Source organism: Tachyglossus aculeatus, chromosome 3 (assembly GCF_015852505.1).
Source record: "Tachyglossus aculeatus isolate mTacAcu1 chromosome 3, mTacAcu1.pri, whole genome shotgun sequence".
NCBI lineage: Eukaryota > Metazoa > Chordata > Mammalia > Monotremata > Tachyglossidae > Tachyglossus > Tachyglossus aculeatus.
This window is the reverse complement of record NC_052068.1, coordinates 105,142,636-105,151,783: the sequence shown is the minus strand read 5'-3', so window position 1 is coordinate 105,151,783 and position 9,148 is coordinate 105,142,636.

Below are 9,148 nucleotides of genomic sequence, written 5' to 3'. Positions count from 1 at the left end.
ATCAGTCAGTCTGTCAGTCAATCACATTTGTTGAGCACTTTCTGTGTACAAAGCACTGTACTAAGGACTTGAGAGGGTCCAATATAACAAGCACACTCCCTGTACGCAACAAACCTACAGTCTAGAAGGGGAGACAGACATTAATATAAATAAATAAAGTACAGATAGGTACATAAATGCTGTGGGGCTGGTAGGAGGGAATGAATAAAGGGAGCAAGTCAGGGTAATTCAGAAGGGAGTTGAAGTAAAGGAAACGAGGTATTAGTGAGGGAAGAGATGTACCTCCAATAAGGTTTTGAAATGGGGGACAGTAATTCTCTATCAGTTAAGAGGAGGAAGGATTTTCCAGCCCAGAGGCAGGATGTGGGCAGTGAGATAGATGAGATCCAGGTACAGTGAATAGGTTAGCATTAGAGGAGTGAAGTGTAGCTAGGGGACCTCCACCACCACTCCACCACTTCCGGAGGTGGCGGGGAGAGAGGAAGGAATGGGAGAAGGAAAGTGCTTAACTTTCTCAGCGGCAAATACCACAGTGAATGGAAAATTGGAGGCTTATGGTTCAGAGTTAAACATTCATAAACCCCATGTATAGCATCAGCATAATGATACAACATATACAGCATATTACAGAATATTGTAATGAGAAAGGAATTCAAAATAAAATACTCAGCCTATCAATCATATTTATTGAACACTTACTGTGTACAGAGCACTGTACTCACTGTACTAAGGGCTTGGGGTAGTACAATACAACAGAGTTGGTATTCTCATTCCCTATCCACAATGAACTCACTGTCAAAAATAATGTAATAAAATAAAATTAAAACCCAAGAGTCCATTTGAGGCATCCTCAACTTCCAATGGGAAAGATATTTTAAGGCATATTGAAAAGTGTAATACAATACACCCCCTCCAGATTCTTGTAGCCGTCATCTACCGCCCTCCCGGCCCCACCTCCAACTTCTTTAACGATTTTGACACCTTCCACACCTTCCTTCTCTCCTTCTCCATGCCCATTCTGATCCTAGGAAACTTCAACATCCACATGGACATCCCTGATGACGACTCTGCCGCCCGCCTTCTATCTCCCCTAGACGCTGCCAACCTCTTGCTCCACCCCACCTCACCCACTCACCAACTTGGTCATACCCTCGACCTCATCATCTCCTATCGCTGCACTGTGTCCACCCTCACCAACTCTGAAATCCCTCTCTCTGATCATAATCTTCTCACCTGCCTCCTCACTCACACTCCTTTCCCCTGTAAATCCATATTACTCCCTCACAGAGATCTCCGCTCTCTTGACCCCATCCATCTGTCTGAGCGCCTCACATCCCACCTCCCCTCCCTTTCCTCTCTACCCAGTCTTGATGATCAGATTACTGCTCTCAACTCGACCCTTTCTACTCAGCTAGACTCACTCGCTCCCCTTTCCCTTCGCCGCTCTCGTACCACTAACCCAGAGCCCTGGATCACTGCCACTGTCCGCCTCCTTCGCTCTTATGCTCGAGCTGCCGAACACTGCTGGCGAAAGTCTAAACACCATGCCAACCTCGTTCACTTCAAGTTTATCCTTTCCTGCCTTAACTTAGCCCTTTCCTCTGCCAGACAAAACTATTTCTCCTCCCTTATTGACACCCATGCCCATCACCCCCGCCAGCTCTTCTGTACATTCAACTGCCTTCTCAGGCCCCCGGTTCCTCCCCCTCCTCCTTCCCTCACCCCCAACGATCTGGCCTCCTACTTCATTAACAAGATCAAATCCATCAGGTCCGACCTCCCCAAAGTCACTCCCCCCCCCCCTTCCCCAACCCCCCGGCTCTCAACACTCTCTGCTACTCTACCATCCTTCCCAGCAGTATCCTCAGAGGAGCTCTCCTCACTCCTCTCAAGTGCTACTATGGCCACCTGTGCTTCTGACCCCATTCCCTCTCACGTCATGAAATCTCTTGCTCCTTCCCTTCTCCCCTCCTTAACTTCCATCTTCAACCGCTCACTCTCCACTGGTTCCTTCCCCTCTGCCTTCAAACATGCCCATGTCTCTCCCATCCTAAAAAAACCCTCTCTTGACCCCACCTCACCTTCTAGTTATCGCCCCATATCCCTCCTACCATTCCTTTCCAAACTCCTTGAACGAGTTGTCTACACACGCTGCCTAGAATTCCTCAACACCAACTCTCTCCTCGACCCCCTCCAGTCTTGCTTCCGTCCCCTACATTCCACGGAAACTGCCCTCTCAAAGGTCACCAATGACCTCCTGCTTGCCAAATCCAACGGCTCATACTCTATCCTAATCCTCCTCGACCTCTCAGCTGCCTTCGACACTGTGGACCACCTCCTTCTTCTCAACACGCTTTCTGACCTTGGCTTCACAGACTGCATCCTCTTCTGGTTCTCCTCTTATCTCTCCGGTCATTCATTCTCAGTCTCTTTTGCAGGCTCCTCCTCCCCCTCCCATCCTCTTACTGTGGGGGTTCCCCAAGTTTCAGTGCTTGGTCCCCTTCTGTTCTCGATCTACACTCACTCCCTTGGTGACCTCATTCACTCCCACGGCTTCAACTATCATCTCTACGCTGATGACACAAAGATCTACATCTCCACCCCTGCTCTCTCGCCCTCTTTCCAGGCTCGCATCTCCTTCTGCCTTCAGGACATCTCCATCTGGATGTCTGCCCGCCACCGAAAACTTAACATGTCCAAGACTGAACTCCTTGTCTACCCTTTCAAACCCTGCCCTCTCCCTGACTTTCCCATCTCTCTTGACGGCACTACCATCCTTCCCGTCTCACAAGCCCACAACCTTGGTGTCATCCTCGACTCCGCTCTCTCATTCACCCCTCACATCCAAGCCGTCACCAAAACCTGCCGGTCTCAGCTCCGCAACATTGTCAAGATCCGCCCATTCCTCTCCATCCAAACCGCTACCCTGCTCGTTCAAGCTCTCATCCTATCCCGTCTGGACTACTGCATCAGCCTTCTCTCTGATCTCCCATCCTCGTGTCTCTCCCCACTTCAATCCATACTTCATGCTGCTGCCCGGATTGTCTTTGTCCAGAAATGCTCTGGGCATGTTACTCCCCTCCTCAAAAATCTCCAGTGGCTACCAATCGATCTGTGCATCAGGCAGAAACTCCTCACCCTCGGCTTCAAGGCTCTCCATCACCTCGCCCCCTCCTACCTCACCTCCCTTCTCTCCTTCTACAGCCCACCCCGCACCCCCCGCTCCTCTGCCACTAATCTCCTCACCGTGCCTCATTCTCACCTGTCCCGCCATCGACCCCCGGCCCACGTCATCTCCCGGGCCTGGAATGCCCTCCCTCTGCCCACCCACCAAGCTAGCTCTCTTCCTCCCTTCAAGGCCCTACTGAGAGTTCACCTCCTCCAGGAGGCCTTCCCAGACTGAGCCCCTTCCTTCCTCTCCCCCTCATCCCCCTCTCCATCCTCCCCATCTTCCCTCCTTCCCTGTATATATGTACATATGTTTGTACATATTTATTACTCTATTTATTTATTTATTTATTTTATTTGTCCATATCTATTCTATTTATTTTATTTTGTTAGTATATTTTATTTTGTTCTCTGTCTCCCTCTTTTAGACTGTGAGCCCACTGTTGGGTAGGGACTGTCTCTATATGTTGCCAACTTGTACTTCCCAAGCGCTTAGTACAGTGCTCTGCACACAGTAAGTGCTCAATAAATACGATTGCTTGATTGATTGATTGATTGTAATACAGAACCCTGGAATTGTTTGGAAAGTTATTTTTAGCAGTTCATTCAAATCCTATTCGCTCTTTAGCTCTGCATTTAAAAGATCCATATCTAAATCCTAAAGACTTGACCTCTTCTGAGTTTCCCTATCTCTCCCAACTCATGATTTCAGTGAATGTCTCATCTTTAAAATTATGGATAAATACCTGTTCTCCTTCCTCCATAGACTGCTAAATTCCACTCCATGTGAGCTTGTTGTGGGCAGGGAACCTCCCAAATCTGTTGTATTGTACTCTCCTAAGTGCTTATTATAGTGCTCAGCACACATTAAGCACTCAATAAATACCACTGAGGATGATAAGGAACAGATCACCCAGCACCCCCCATATCCAGCCCAGACTCAGTGTTAGCCAATATTTCCACATATTGGGCAGAGATCTGCAGACATGCCTGAGAACCAGTATGGCCTAGGGGAAACAGCACACACCTAGAAGCCAGTAGAGGTGAATTCTAATCCCAACTCTTGCCACCTCATCTGTTGTGTGACCTTGGGCAAATATTTCCCTGTGCCTAAATTTCCTCATCTGTACAATGGGGTTCAATACCTGTTTTCACTCCATCTTAGACTACGAGCCCGAAGTGGGACAGGGTCTGTGCCTGAAACGATTATCTTATATTTACCACAGTGATGCATGACACGGAGTAAGTGTTGAACAAATACCCCAATTATTATTTGGGTTACTGAATACAAAATCACTTTAATTATGCTTTAATAGCAGTGTTCTATTTTCATAAAGCTACAAAATATTTCCCAACATTCCTATCCTCTCCCATCTCCTTCTAGACTGTAAGCTCCTAGTGGACAAGGAATGTGTCTACCCAATCTATTGTACTGTACTGTCCTAAGTATTTAGTACAGTGCTCTGGACACAGTAAGTGCTCAATAAATTTGATTGATTGATTGATCTCCCAAGACGTCCCTGTTTCATTTTTCTCTGAATATGAGCACATACTTGTTCTCAGGCCATAGTTCGCCCTATCCTTGCAAAGTATCAGCATGGCCTAGTAGATAGAGCATGAGCTGGGATTCAGAAAGACCTGGGTTCTAATCTTACCTCTGCTATTTATCTGCTGTGTGACCATGGGCAAGTCACTTGACTTCTTTGTGCCTCAGCTACCTCATATGTAAAATGGGGGTTAAGATTGTGAGCCCCAAGTGGGACAGGGACGGTGCCCAACCCAGTTTGCTTGTAACCACTCCAGCACTTAGAACAATGCCTGGCACACAGTAAGAACTTAATAAATGCCACAATTATTATTGCTATTTGAATCCAGAGAGAGAGGTTTACAACAGGTTGCATTTTATTGTCTGGGGCTGGATTAAGTGGGGCAAAAGGTTTGGGGGGGCAGATTGCACTAGTTTATGAAATAGCTCCTCAAACTCCATGGAGCAACTGCTTTTCTTGGTTTATATTTAAAGGACCTGTATTCCCTGACTATAGGTTCATATTCTCTGGACTGAGAATTGAACAATTAAGCCCTACCAGCCATCTGCCTAATAGCTACTGGGGACTGTCATATAGGCTGTCAAAATCTCAAGGGACTGGATCCCTACATTCCTCAAAACCAATATAATCACTCCTACCTCTTCAGAACAACAATCTGGGAGCCACAGAGGGGAGAGCTTTCTTTCTATTTTCATCTCCGGGTAATCAATTGTACAGGATGGAAAAATATTCTCTGTCTAGACCCAAGAGTTAGGATAATAATGATGCTATGTGTTAAGTATTTACTACGTGCCAAGGACTGTACCAAGCCTTGGGGTAGATCCAAATAATCAGATCAGATACAATCCCCATACCGTATCAGGCTCACAGTCTAAGTTGAAGGGAGAGCAATAGTTAATCCCTATTTTACAGAGGCAGAAAATAAGGTCCAGAGAAATGAAGTGACTAGCCTAAGGTCACATAGCAGACTAGTGGATGAGATGGGATTAGAACCCAGGTCCTCTGGCTCCCAGGCTCACAATGGTAGAAGCCTCAGTTATTTATTTGTATTTTTTTCTGGAGAGAGGAATATTTTCCCCATTTAGAGCTCACTGACTATTGTAGAAACAATGAATCAACAATTGATAGTGATCTCCTACTAATCCAGAATCTTTGGAATGTAGCCACTGCTAAATATTTGAAAAGTCTAGATATTTGTAGATCATAGTCCTACAGCACATTAATTCATCTCGGGGCATCAGATTCCAGATAAAAGGAAAGTTCAGTTGCCCCCTGCTTTGGGTCTGCCTCTCTCGAACCCCAGTGAGATAGCACTTCCTAAAGGAGAGTACCAGCAGAAGGGGGGAACTTGTGGAATTAGTTGGTGCAGTGGCATAAGAGGTAGGGAGTGCAAATGTTAATGGGGACTCTTCTTTTGGGGACACTTCTCCCCGGCTCTTAAATGCTGAGGAGAAACAGAATGGCCTAGTAGATAGAGCATGAGCCTGGGAGTTAGAGTAATGTATGCTCTCATTCTGGCTCTGCCACTTACCTTCTGTGTGACCTTGGTCAAGTCACTTAACTGCTCTGTGCCTCAGGTACCTCATTTGTAAAATAGGGATTATGACTGTAAGATGTAAGACATGGACTGTGTCCAACCTGATTAGCTTGTATAAGTGCTTAATACAGTGCTTTGCACGTAGTAAGCATTCAATAAATACCATTGAATGAATCTACCTCAGTGCTAAATAATGTACCTGGCACATAGTGAGCACTTAACAAATACCATTTAAAAAAAACAAAAACTGCTTAAATGCTTTGAGGCCTGCTTGCATGGACCTTCCCCTTTCCTGTCTATTGACTTTTTTTGGCTTTAAAAGATCTTTCTGGTGCAACAGATGTTCTGGGTATGAGCCTGAGAAAGCTAACTCTTGCTCTACCCGATTACTCCTTTACCATGCATAGTTCCATAGTGTGAAGTTCTTTGAAATAATAGGCACTGTGCAATAATTTCCAAGCAGCCACACCAAATACAGTCATTCAGGAATTGTCCAGGATGCAATAAAGCTTTTTCACATTTCAGTAAAGTCTCTTGTAAATTTCCAAGAAGATTTGAAATAGCAGCTATGCTAGGTCAGAGCCCACCAGAATATCCTCGGGCCTGTGTGCTGCTGGTGCTGTTGGTGAACACTCGCAAGTCACAGGTATGTCTGAGTGAATCAATCAATCAATCAATCGTATTTATTGAGCGCTTACTATGTGCAGAGCACTGTACTAAGCGCTTGGGAAGTACAAATTGGCAACACATAGAGACAGTCCCTACCCAACAGTGGGCTCACAGTCTAAAAGGGGGAGACAGAGAACAGAACCAAACATACCAACAAAATAAAATAAATAGGATAGAAATGTACAAGTAAAATAAATAAATAAATAAATAAATAGAGTAATAAATATGTACAACCATATATACAGGTGCTGTGGGGAAGGGAAGGAGGTAAAATGGGGGGATGGAGAGGGGGACGAGGGGGAGAGGAAGGAAGGGGCTCAGTCTGGGAAGGCCTCCTGGAGGAGGTGAGCTCTCAGCAGGGCCTTGAAGGGAGGAAGAGAGCTAGCTTGGCGGAGGGGCAGAGGGAGGGCATTCCAGGCCCGGGGGATGACCTGGGCCGGGGGTCGATGGCGGGACAGGCGAGAACGAGGTACAATGAGGAGATTAGCGGCGGAGGAGCGGAGGGTGCGGGCTGGGCAGTAGAAGGAGAGAAGGGAGGTGAGGTAGGAGGGGGCGATTTGATGGAGAGCCTTGAAGCCCAGGGTGAGGAGTTTCTGCCTGATGCGCAGATTGATTGGTAGCCACTGGAGATTTTTGAGGAGGGGAGTAATATGCCCAGAGCATTTCTGGACAAAGATAATCCGGTCAGCAGCATGAAGTATGGATTGAAGTGGAGAGAGACACGAGGATGGGAGATCAGAGAGAAGGCTGGTGCAGTAGTCCAGACGGGATAGGATGAGAGCTTGAATGAGCAGGGTAGCAGTTTGGATGGAGAGGAAAGGGCGGATCCTGGCAATGTTGCGGAGCTGAGACCGGCAGGTTTTGGTGACGGCTTGGATGTGAGGGGTGAATGAGAGAGCGGAGTCGAGGATGACACCAAGGTTGTGGGCTTGTGAGACGGGAAGGATGGTAGTGCCGTCAAGAGAGATGGGAAAGTCAGGCAGAGGACAAGGTTTGGGAGGGAAGACAAGGAGCTCAGTCTTCGACATGTTGAGCTTTAGGTGGTGGGCGGACATCCAGGTGGAGATGTCCTGAAGGCAGAAGGAGATGCGAGCCTGGAGGGAGGGGGAGAGAGCAGGGGCAGAGATGTAGATCTGGGTGTTGTCAGCATAGAGATGATAGTTGAAGCCGTGGGAGCGAATGAGGTCACCAAGGGAGTGAGTGTAGATTGAGAACAGAAGGGGACCAAGCACTGAACCTTGGGGAACCCCCACAGTAAGAGGATGGGAGGGGGAGGAGGAGCCTACAAAAGAGACTGAGAAAGAACGACTGGAGAGATGAGGAGAACCAGAAGAGGATGCAGTCTGTGAAGCCAAGGTCAGATGGCGTGTTGAGGAGAAGGGGGTGGTCCACAGTGTCAAAGGCAGCTTAGAGTTCGAGGAGGATTAGGACAGAATATGAGCCGTTGGATTTGGCAAGCAGGAGGTCATTGGTGACCTTTGAGAGGGCAGTTTCTGTGGAATGAAGGGGACGGAAGCCAGACTGGAGGGGGTCGAGGAGAGAGTTGTTGTTGAGGAATTCTAGGCAGCGCGTGTAGACAACTCGTTCAAGGAGTTTGGAAAGGAATGGTAGGAGGGATATGAGGCGATAACTAGAAGGTGAGGTGGGGTCAAGAGAGGGTTTTTTTAGGATGGGAGAGACATGGGCATGTTTGAAGGCAGAAGGGAAGGAACCAGTGGAGAGTGAGTGGTTGAAGATGGAAGTTAAGGAGGGGAGAAGGGATGGAGCGATAGATTTCATAAGATGAGAGGGAATGGGGTCAGAAGCACAGGTGGCTGGAGTAGCACTTGAGAGGAGGGAGGAGAGTTCCTCTGAGGATACCGCTGGGAAGGATGGGAGAGTAGCAGAGAGTGTTGAGAGCCGGGGGGTTGGAGAAAGGGGGGAAGAGACTTTGGGGAGGTCGGACCTGATGGATTTAATTTTGTTAATGAAGTAGGAGGCCAGATCGTTGGGGGTGAGGGAAGGAGGAGGGGGAGGAACCGGGGGCCTGAGAAGGGAGTTGAATGTACGGAAGAGCTGGCGGGGGTGATGGGCATGGGTGTCAATAAGGGAGGAGAAATAGTTTTGTCTGGCAGAAGAGAGGGCTGAGTTAAGGCAGGAAAGGATAAACTTGAAGTGAACGAGGTTGGCATGGTGTTTAGACTTTCGCCAGCAGCGTTCGGCAGCTCGAGCATAAGAGCGAAGGAGG